Source organism: Rhinopithecus bieti, unplaced genomic scaffold (genome assembly GCF_001698545.2).
Source record: "Rhinopithecus bieti isolate Rb0 unplaced genomic scaffold, ASM169854v2 scaffold_13348, whole genome shotgun sequence".
NCBI classification, from domain to species: Eukaryota; Metazoa; Chordata; class Mammalia; order Primates; family Cercopithecidae; genus Rhinopithecus; species Rhinopithecus bieti.
In genome coordinates this window covers 210,081-221,562 of record NW_016808764.1, presented here as the reverse complement: position 1 = coordinate 221,562, position 11,482 = coordinate 210,081, and the positions used below count along the sequence as shown (strand labels likewise).

The 11,482-nt window shown below is 47.1% G+C and overlaps 1 protein-coding gene across 1 annotated transcript in view; it reads left to right on the top strand.

Moving 5' to 3' along the window:
• The first annotated feature begins 3,890 nt into the window (after positions 1-3,890).
• The window catches only part of LOC108538804 (long-chain-fatty-acid--CoA ligase 5-like), a 45,362-nt gene continuing 37,770 nt past the window's right edge, over positions 3,891-11,482 (top strand). Inside the window, exon 1 of the mRNA XM_017887100.1 lies at positions 3,891-4,636. The gene's annotated coding sequence lies outside the window, so the exon portion shown is untranslated. The remainder of the gene's footprint in view (positions 4,637-11,482) is intronic.

Sequence of the window (11,482 nt, the reverse complement as noted above, 5' to 3'; positions counted from 1 at the left end):
AAAAAAAAAAAAAAAAGTTAGTGACCCAGGTTGGGTGCAGAGGCTCACACCTGTAATCCTAGCATTTTGGGAGGCCGCGGTGGGTGGATGACTTCAGCCCAAGAGTAATAGGTCAGCCTGGGGAACAGGGCAAAATCCGTATCTAGTAAAAACTTAAAAATTAATCAGGTATGGCGGTGCATGCCTGTAGTCCCAGCTACTCTGGAGGCTGAGGTGGGAAGATAACCTGAGCCCAGAGGGTGGAAGTTACAGTGAGCTGAGATTGCACCACTGCACTCTAGCCTGGGTGACAGAGCAAGACCCTGTCTCAAAAAAAGAAAAATCCTGTGTGTTGAAGAATCCAGGTCTCTGTGGCTCAGCAAAGGTAGGTGACTGGAGAGAGGACTGTTACCTAAATGGTGTGGTGGCAATGACCTGTAGTCCCAGCTGCTCACGAACCTGAGGTGGGAGGATTACCTGAGCCCAGGAAGTCAAGGCTGCAATGAGCCATGATGTTGCCACTGCCTGAGTGATAGGAGTGAGACCCTGTCTTAAAAAAAAAAAGCCAGGCACAGTGGCTCACACCTGTAATCCCAGCACTTTGGGAGGCTGAGGCAGGCAGATCACTTGAGGTCAGGAGTTCAAGACCAGCCGTGGCCAACATGGTGAAACCCCATCTCTACTAAAATACAAAGGTCAGCCAGGCGTGGTGACACACATCTGTAGTCCCAGCTACTTAGGAGATAGAGGTAAGAGAATGGCTTGAACCCGGGAGGCAGGGGTTGCAGTGAGCCAAGATAGAGTTGCTGCACTCTAGCCTGGACAACAGAGTGACACTCTGTCTCAAAAAAAAAAAAAAAAAGAAAAAGTTAATGCACATGAGAATCTGACCTAAGAAGGCTTCTGTGTTAATATGCTAGTCTCTCCTCCACACAAGAGTCAACAGGAAGTGGTCTTAGCTTCTGATTTTGATATTGGCCACCTGACCAAATACAGTAAGAAGAAACCTAATGCAGCATTTCCCTGAATTTCTGCAAAACTGATGCACAGAAAGATTTCAAAGATCTAAGGTCTGCTGGTAGCTGAACATACACAGATCAATGGGGCAGCCTAGAGGCCAAGGCGCTGCAGTAGTTCTCGTGACTCTGAGTCAGGCGCTGTCTTGACCAACCGGTTGTGTGATTCCAGAAGACTTCTTTCACCTGAAAAGGCCTCATTGGCCTCACCCGTACAGTAGAAGTTGCACATGGTCTCCAGGGCTTCTTTCATTTCTACCCACTGTTTTTGTTTAGTAATGATGCCTTGCAGTCCTAATGATCTTGGAATCAAGAATGGCGACTAGTGAACTTCAAAATGGAAAGAGAGGCTGAGCGTGGTGGCTCATGCCTATAATCCCAGCATTTCAGGAGGCCGAGGCAGGCAGATCACTTGAAGTCAGGAGTTCCAGACCAGCCTGGCCAACATGGTGAAACCCTGTCTCTGCTAAAAAAAAAAGTAGCCAGGCATGGTGGCATGTGTCTATAATCCCAGCTACTCTGGAGGCTGAGGCAGGAGAATTGCTGGAACCCAGGAAGTGGAGGTTGTGGGGAGCTGAGATTGCACCACTGCACTCTAGCCTGGACGACAGAGTGAGACTCCATCTCAAAAAAAAAAAAAAAAAAAGAGGAAAGAGAGAGTAGGATGGCTGAACCATGATGCAGTAGCAATGCTTCTTATTTGAGCACCTTGCTAGACTATGTGTGCTGCAGACTGTGTTCATGATTCCGAATCCTAAATACAACTCTCCTAGGCTTGTCTCTCAGCCTAGACTCTAGACTGTTTGGCTCATTTGGTTGTCTTGGAGATGTTCTAATGCTGAAGGGGGCAGTAGTCCCTTCTACAAGATAGCTGGTCTCCAAATGCACACCTCTGCTTAGTCTGAATCCTAAAGTTATAGCTTGAGCCAATTAAAGTGGGTTCTCATTTTTCTCTCACTCTGATCTCAAGGAGCCCTTTTTCCTCTAGTAATCTAGACCTTCCTCTTCCTTTCACAATCTCAAGGATTGTGCCCCCAAAGCAGATGCAAAGCTCTGTCTACCCCTTCTCCTTCCCCTGAGGTAGAGCTTTATCGAAGGTTTCTCTTGGTAAACGTTAGCTTTCTGAACTGTGGGCTGTCTTTTTATTTTTTCCCTCTTAAGCCCATTGCATAACAATCTCTTGTTGTAATCTTTTGCCGAACACTGCTTTTCTTACTGTCAGAGGTTACTACAAGGGTTTGAACAGGTAACTTCTACCTTTGAACTTCTATTGCGACAGATTCAAAGGTTCCAGGGGAGTGCGTTGGCCACTCTCAGGACAGTACACAGTAGCTTCGGGTGTGTCCCAGTCAGTCCCAGGAGCTGTGGAAAGAGTAGAAGTGCCTGAAGGTGGTGCTGAATCAGTACAGCCAGCTGTGAGGGGAGCACTTCCTCGACCCAGGAAGGAAGAGTCTTCTCCCAAGGTAAGCCACAATGATACTACCTGCTCTATATTGAATATATCTGTGAGATAGTAGGGAGGTGGGTGGTGTGGGGAAAGAAAGTGGGATTTCTTACTCTCAGCCTAAGGCTCTTTTATAATATGAAATTACATTTAGTTGAATAGTAATCTCAGCTGACTTGTGTGGGAGGCAAAGAAAAAAATCTGCTGGAAAGGGGGTGGAGATACATGAGCTGTCCAAATGCTAGCAGGGGATGGAACTGGAAGGGAACACTGATTTTGCTAAGTGTACTAAAGCACACAAAACCAGAACGTGGGTCTCCTTCATCTTCCATTGAGAAGTTTCTGTCTCAGTGTAGTTAGAAGGATCATGTGTCAGCTGCTGACGGCAGAGAGTCCCATTTGGCAGAGAGAGAGGAAGGGAATCAGCAGATATTCAATTAGGTGCTGGGGACTGTTCTGGGTAGATGACGTATGTTACTTCATTGGTGCATCTCCTCCTGTAAAGCAGGTGGTATCATTCCCATTTCACAGATGCATAGCACATCTCCAGGCTGTTAAACAGCATGGCCTAAGCTACATAGCTCAAAGGTGGTGTGGCTAGAATTTGAGTCTTGATTGGTCAGTTTCCACAGCCTGCCCAACAACGCAGAATTCTTGTGGGTTGCCAAAACTTCTAGTTACCCCTTGAAATCCTGAGGGTGTCACTCATGTGCACAGAGGATTGATAGGAATACAACTGATGGGACTTTAGAGGGAGTCAACCTTCCTGAACTTGAGCATTTTTATTGGTGGAGGTCAATGAAAAATAAATAAATATGTATCTTCTCCTAGCCCTGAGCCCTTTGGTGAAGGAAGACAGCACCTGCTGAAGGGCCCAGAGGTATTAGCATGGCTGAGATTCGACACCCACTCTGCCATCCTCTGCTCTCCTCTAGAGGACATTGCCTCTTGGGGAGCTGAGTTCCTGAAACTAAGCAAAAGCCAAGTGATCCTCCAGCCGTGAGATGAGCTGGAGGATGGAATGTCACAGGCCCCCCTTCATCTCCCAGCCCTTCATCTTTCTTCCATGTCCAAAGGCGGCTCCCCGGAGGCCAAGAGCTCAGCTCTTGTGTTCTCTAAGATTGTGGCACAGCTCACCCTGGCTTCCTTAGTTGGAAGCTTTTAAGACCCTGCTCTGTAGAAAGAACGAACCCTAATCTAGCTCCAGCAAAGAGCCAGGATCAGGCTGAATTTCCTGTGAGCCTTCGTGGGGGATCGAGGAGAAAGTGCTGCTTCATTCTGAGGTATCTGTGAGGTGGGGAAGGGGCAGGAAAATTTGTTATTTCTGCTTCCTAATCTGATAATGGCAGCTCCAGGGCCCATCTGTGGTCACAGCCTTAGGCAGATCAAAAATGAGACTAATACAGGTCCTGGTAATACTGGGGGTGACCAAGGCAGCGGAATCGATTTTAAGTTAAGTTTTGAGGTGTGAATGTGTTCCAGGGAAAGAAATCATGCCAACTGAACGACTCACAGCCCTGTCATTCCTGATTTGCTTGTTGGTTTTCTTGGCTTTGCCAGAACAGCTTCAGGGACCAAGGCAGGCAGCTCTGGCGACTGGAGAGATGGGGTAAAAGGTCTTTGTGTGGGTCTGAGGGCTGAGGTGCCCTCTAGCCAGACTCTCCTGTCCTCCAAATCCAGCAGGGAACAGCGCCACTTCTGCCTTTGTGAGGCTGCTGATCTGAGGGGTACCTCAAGTTATTTTAGTTTGTGTTTTTTCATCTTAGTTGAAAGGTGATTGGCCACAGGAGGACAGGGTAAATTGCGTTGAGGCAAGCTGGCTTTTGTATCGGCCCTTAGGGGCTGAGGTGAAAGACTGACACCGAGCCAGGGTAGCTTTGGCAGCTTCTCCCGTCCTGGTCAGAACACTTCCACTTTCAGTTGTGAAAAAAAAAAAAGAAAAGAAATTAAAACCAGGAAGTGAAGTCCCTGAGCATGTTAGAAAGCCTGACATGGCCTGACTCGGGACAGCTCAGAGCAGGGCAGAACTGGAGACGCTCTGGGCCAGACTTCTGCCCGCATGGACGTTCTGAAGCCACCCTGTCTCTGGAGGAACGGGAGTGAGGGAAGAAGGACAGGGACTCGTGTGGCAGGAAGAACTTGGAGCCGGGAAGTCCCTGTTGGCTAGAAGCGCTGAGAGATGTGGCCCCCTCCCAGGGTAAGGGGACCATCGAAGGGGTGTTATTCAGCAAGGGGGTCTTGTGAGGGTGTGACAGAGGCCAAGGGGCATCCTCACCCCCGACTTTCGTGAAGCGACTTAGAATTAAGGGCCGGCTGAGTTCTACAGGCACACCAGCTCTCTTCCTCCTGGTCTCAGGCATGCCTTCAGATCCTGTGTCAGGAGGAGCAACGGGAAGGAAGGATGTGGGGCATGCATGGAGCTCACTTTCTCCCGACTCTCTTGGGGGAGATGAACCACAACAGAGACCTCTTTTTGTGGGTCTGAGCATCCAGCATAGCTCTCCTGAGGTGGGCTGGGAATTTGCCCTCAATTTTATGTTGGATAAGACTGATGAATGAGACCGATGGGGTGGGAGAGACAGATGAATGGAGTTGAGTGTATTTTAGGAAGCAGGGTCACAGGTTAAGTATCAGGTACTGCTTAATTCCTAAGTACTTCCTTCCTGATGCCCACTCCCTGAGGGTCCTAAGGTGAACCTCAAAGACCCTCAGGGAGTAAGCACTAGAAAGGGACTCTACCGCCGGGGCTTAGTACCTTCTGAGATATCAACCTTTTTTTGGTGGTCTGAAAGGTAGGATGGAATCTGTAGCTCCAATGTGTAGGTGACTGGTATTCTATATCAGAGGCAGAGCCTTAAAAAATATCATTAAGGCCAGGCGCAGTGACTCACACCTGTAGTCCAGTTCTGGGAGGCCGAGGCAGGTGGATCACCTGAAGTCAGGAGTTAGAGACCAGCCTGGCCAACAGGGAGAAACCCCATCTCTACTGAAAATACAAAAAGTAGCTGGGCGTGGTGGCATACGCCTGTAATCCCAGCAACTCAGGAGGCAGGACAATTGCTTGAACCTGGGAGGTGGAGGTTGCAGTGAGCTGAGATGGTGCCATTGCACTCCAGTTTGGACGACAGAGCGAGACTCTGGCTCAAAAACAACAAACAAACAAACAAAAAACCATTGAAACCTGACTTAGTTTTTGTTTGTTTGTTTGTTTATTTCTCCCTCCATAGTCTGATATGGAGTCACTCCGTGGTAGTCCACTCCGACGGATCAGTATTCGAGGTTAAACACTGAACATGTCTTGAAAGAGGCATGGTGTAAAATTTTGTAGGCATCTTTTGTGTATTTGGCATAATAAAAGGAACAAAAACCTAAATAAAACAAGAAGTATAAATGCAAATGCTTATAGGACAGGCAGGTAATATACAGAAGTAAAGTAGATGGTGTGTAATAAGATGCTAATGGTGGAAACTTTAGCAAAATTCAGAGCAGTCATACCCCAGATAAATGCATTCAAATTTAATTATTAAAAAAATAAAACACCTTTAAATCCAGACCAACCAGAATGTTTCAGCCTGGCCTGACCTAAAATAGTCTCTCCCAGGCTATATTATAATTTCTTGAGGGCAAAGGCACCAACAACAGTATCAGTGTGTCACTGATACTAACCATCCACCTACAGTGAGGCCACAGATACCACAAGGAGCCTGGAGATGCGGAAGGAGAGAGAAATGAATAGAGAGAGGGAAGATGAGGCCAGGGAAGTACCAGTACATAGGTACTCTTATATTTAATCAAGACAATCTTCTTTTTTTTTTTTTTTTTTTTTTTTTTTAGAATGAGCCTTGCTCTGTCACCTAGGCTCCCAGGCTTGANTGAGTCTCACATTTCTTCTTTGCCTTCACCAAAAATGCTTATGGTAAGCATTATTTTGTGACTGTTCCATCATCTTAATCCAATGAAATGTTCTAAAACAAAAGATCTAGAGGTTTAAGATGAATCTTCTAGATTCTGAGGTCAGAAGTTATATTAAAAGGAGAAATTTGGGGCCCGGCATGGTGGCTTACATCTGTAATCCTAGCACTTTGGGAGGCCGAGGCATGTGGATCACTTGAAGTCAGGAGTTCAAGACCAGCCTGGCCAACATGGTGAAACCCTGTCTCTACTAAAAGTGCAACAGCAAAACAAAATTAGCTGGGTGTGATGGCAGGTGCCTATAATCCCAGCTACTCGAGAGGCTGAGGTAGGAGAATTGCTTGAACTCAGGAAGCAGAGGTTGCAGTGAGCCAAGATTGTGTCACTGTACTCCAGCCTGGGCAACAGAGCAAGACCCTGTCACACACACACACACACACACAAAAAAAAAAAAAAGACTTCATTAGGTTCAGTGGTCTCTGGAATCTGGACATATTTGCTAAGACCTTTAAATAACATTTGGTTGCCCTGCCTGACTCCTCTCTACCTGCTGTGAAATCTGCTTTGCAACCAGCTGTGCTTCCTAAAGAAAGGCAGATTTTCAGAGACAAGCTGCAAATCACTTGGCTTTGCAAAATTGCCTGAAAGTATTAAAAAATAACACTTGGCCCCACCAGCACCATCATCACTCTTACCAAGCTATAGGATCTCGAAAAGGGTTGTCATTTCTCTGAGCTTCTATTTTTCTTGTCTGTACAAATCATAACTAACTTCCGAGTATATTGTGAGGATCAAATGAAGTGTTTGTCACAGGACCTGGCTCCCCGCAGCCACTGGAAATTTGGATGTTGAAAGTATTGTTCCCACTCAGACCTCACAGGTTTGCTAAGAGGCAAGCTAGAAGCATTTTATAAACTGGGAGGAGCTATGTGAATGCATGATGGCACTATGTAAAGTTAGTCTGCTTATATTGTCTGTCTTTCTCCGCTTTCTGAAACATGGGGGTGCTGGGTGCGGTGGCTCACGCCTGTAATCCCAACACTTTGGGAAGCCAAGTCAGGCGGATCACTTGAGGTCAGGAGTTCAAGACCAGCCTGGCCAACGTGGTGAAATTCCATCTCTACTAAAAATACAAAAAAAATAAAAAAATAAAAAAATTTAGCCAGGCATGGTGGCAGGTGCCTATAATCCCAGCTACTCGAAAGGCTGAGGTAGAAGAATAGCTTAAACCCGGGAGGCAAAGGTGGCAGTGAGCCAAGATTGTGCCACTGCATTGTAGCCTGGGCAACAGAGTGAGACTTCATCTCAAAAATAAAGTAAAATAAAATAAAGGGAAAGCCTGGTTTCTGTTTCTGAAGAGCTGCCAGCCTCTGCCATTAAAGGTAAAATGGCTGTTTCCAGGGTGTGTTACAAAACTCTAGAATGTTAGACTCTAGTATTCTAGAACAACATTGTGTAGTACATGTGTGGTTGGGAACAAGATGGGAGGGTATACAAACAGTTCCCAGCAGCGTGGTTGTGAGTATGCCAGCGTTGTAACGGGAGTGTATACAAACGGTTCCCAGCAGCATAGTTGTGAGTATGTCAGCATTGTAGCGGGAGTGTATACAAACGGTTCCCAGCAGCGTGGTTGTGAGTATGTCAGCGTTGTAGCGGGAGTGTGTACAAACAATTCCCAGCAGTGTGGTTGTGAGTATGTCAGCGTTGTAGTGGGAGTGTGTACAAACAGTTCCCAGCAGCATGGTTGTGAGTATGTCAGTGTTGTATTGGGAGTGTGTACAAACGGTTCCCAGCAGCGTAGTTGTAAGTATGTCAGCGTTGTATTGGGAGTGTATACAAATGGTTCCCAGCAGTGTGGTTGTGAGTATGTCAGCGTTGTAGCGGGAGTGTATACAAACGGTTCCCAGCAGTGTGGTTGTGAGTATGTCAGTGTTGTAGCGGGAGTGTATACAGTTCCCAGCAGCGTGGTTGTGAGTCAGTCAGCATTGTAGCGGGAGTGTGTACAAACAGTTCCCAGCAGCGTGGTTGTGAGTATGTCAGCGTTGTAGTGGGAGTGTATACAACAGCGTGGTTGTGAGTATGTCAGTGTTGTAGCTGTGGGGCAGACTCCTCACTCCTCCAGATCTCACCTATGAATGACCTTAAAAGTGAAAGTTTGTACTTTTTAGGGGTTGCAGGATGCCCAAGCCTAAAGATTATTTATTTTTATATTGGGTTCTAAATGGATATGGCAGCAGGAGGGGAGGGAGTGACAGAGCGTGTTGCCAAGAAGCTTATCTAACACGTTTTTGAAGAGAGAGGCTGTAGGAAGCAGTGATTTATCAAGAGACGGTGTAGCCTGCTCGGGCACTGGAGACCTGGGTTCTGGGCTTCTCTCTCTCATTAGTTAATTCATCACCTGAGCCAGCTGCCTCACGTTTTGGCATTTTAGATACCCTCACAAGTAAAATGACTGTTGTTGGATCAGCTGATGTCCCCCGTACACCCACTCTCCTACCCACCTGGGCTGTCTAGTGGTGATGCTGTGCAGCTTTGTTTTATATTTACCTAAAGAAGTGCAACCATGACTGCCAATACCTCCTGCTGTGGCCAAAGCTCTGCTCTGAGACTTGGCCTGCAGGCTGCTCTTGAAGACCGCCTCTCTCCTGGAGCATCTGAGGAGTTCCATTCTGTGTCAAGTTTCCCCCCACCTGCAGGCTCACCATAGCAAATGCAATCCCTGTGACATTTCAGTAGCTGGGCCCTTCGAAGTCAGGATAGCTGCTTGAAGCAGAGATGCTCCTAAATGTGGTCCAAGGGTGGTCCCCAGACCAGTAGAATCCATATCACCTGGAATTGTTAGAAATAAAGATTCTTGGAACCTAGATCAGACCTACGGAGTTAGAAATTCTAGCCAGAAATCTATGTTGTAACTAACAAGCCCTCCCTGAGGATTGTGATGCTGAAGTTTGGGAACCCCTGGCTTGGAGTATCTTGCTCTCTGGTAAGTGTGGTGTCAAAGCAGTTCAGTGGGTTGCTACTTAACACAACTGGGCCCTAGTCCAGTCAAGTAGTTCTCACACCCCCAATCCCCATTGAACTGTCTTCTTTAGACACTTCTTAGAAGCCCTTTTCTTTCACGTGCTAAGGAAGGACTAAGACTCTGTGGCAAAAAGGTGACCTTCAAGAGTTAATGAGCAGGCTGGGCACGGTGGCTCATGCCTGTAATCCCAGCACCTTGGGAGGCCGAGGTGGGCAGATCACCTGAGGTCAGGAGTTTGAGGCCAGCCTGGTGAACATACAGTGAAATTCCATCTATACTAAAAAAATACAAAACTTATCCAAGCATGGTGGTGCATGCCTATAGTCCCAGCTACTCAGGAGGCTGACGCAGGAGAATCACTTGAACCCAGAGGGCAGAGGTTGCAGTGAGCCGAGATCACACCACTGCACCCCAGCCTGGGTGACAGAGCAAAACTCCATCTCTAAGATAAAAAAAAAAAAAAAGTTAGTGACCCAGGTTGGGTGCAGAGGCTCACACCTGTAATCCTAGCATTTTGGGAGGCCGCGGTGGGTGGATGACTTCAGCCCAAGAGTAATAGGTCAGCCTGGGGAACAGGGCAAAATCCGTATCTAGTAAAACTTAAAATTAATCAGGTATGGCGGTGCATGCCTGTAGTCCCAGCTACTCTGGAGGCTGAGGTGGGAAGATAACCTGAGCCCAGAGGGTGGAAGTTACAGTGAGCTGAGATTGCACCACTGCACTCTAGCCTGGGTGACAGAGCAAGACCCTGTCTCAAAAAAAGAAAATCCTGTGTGTTGAAGAATCCAGGTCTCTGTGGCTCAGCAAAGGTAGGTGACTGGAGAGAGGACTGTTACCTAAATGGTGTGGTGGCAATGACCTGTAGTCCCAGCTGCTCACGAACCTGAGGTGGGAGGATTACCTGAGCCCAGGAAGTCAAGGCTGCAATGAGCCATGATGTTGCCACTGCCTGAGTGATAGGAGTGAGACCCTGTCTTAAAAAAAAAAAGCCAGGCACAGTGGCTCACACCTGTAATCCCAGCACTTTGGGAGGCTGAGGCAGGCAGATCACTTGAGGTCAGGAGTTCAAGACCAGCCGTGGCCAACATGGTGAAACCCCATCTCTACTAAAATACAAAGGTCAGCCAGGCGTGGTGACACACATCTGTAGTCCCAGCTACTTAGGAGATAGAGGTAAGAGAATGGCTTGAACCCGGGAGGCAGGGGTTGCAGTGAGCCAAGATAGAGTTGCTGCACTCTAGCCTGGACAACAGAGTGACACTCTGTCTCAAAAAAAAAAAAAAAAAGAAAAGTTAATGCACATGAGAATCTGACCTAAGAAGGCTTCTGTGTTAATATGCTAGTCTCTCCTCCACACAAGAGTCAACAGGAAGTGGTCTTAGCTTCTGATTTTGATATTGGCCACCTGACCAAATACAGTAAGAAGAAACCTAATGCAGCATTTCCCTGAATTTCTGCAAAACTGATGCACAGAAAGATTTCAAAGATCTAAGGTCTGCTGGTAGCTGAACATACACAGATCAATGGGGCAGCCTAGAGGCCAAGGCGCTGCAGTAGTTCTCGTGACTCTGAGTCAGGCGCTGTCTTGACCAACCGGTTGTGTGATTCCAGAAGACTTCTTTCACCTGAAAAGGCCTCATTGGCCTCACCCGTACAGTAGAAGTTGCACATGGTCTCCAGGGCTTCTTTCATTTCTACCCACTGTTTTGTTTAGTAATGATGCCTTGCAGTCCTAATGATCTTGGAATCAAGAATGGCGACTAGTGAACTTCAAAATGGAAAGAGAGGCTGAGCGTGGTGGCTCATGCCTATAATCCCAGCATTTCAGGAGGCCGAGGCAGGCAGATCACTTGAAGTCAGGAGTTCCAGACCAGCCTGGCCAACATGGTGAAACCCTGTCTCTGCTAAAAAAAAAAAAAAAAAAAAAAAAAAAATTTAGCCTGGCATTGTGGTACATGCCTATAATCCCAGCTACTCTGGAGGCTGAGGCAGGAGAATTGCTGGAACCCAGGAAGTGGAGGTTGTGGGGAGCTGAGATTGCACCACTGCACTCTAGCCTGGACGACAGAGTGAGACTCCATCTCAAAAAAAAAAAAAAAAAAAAAAAGG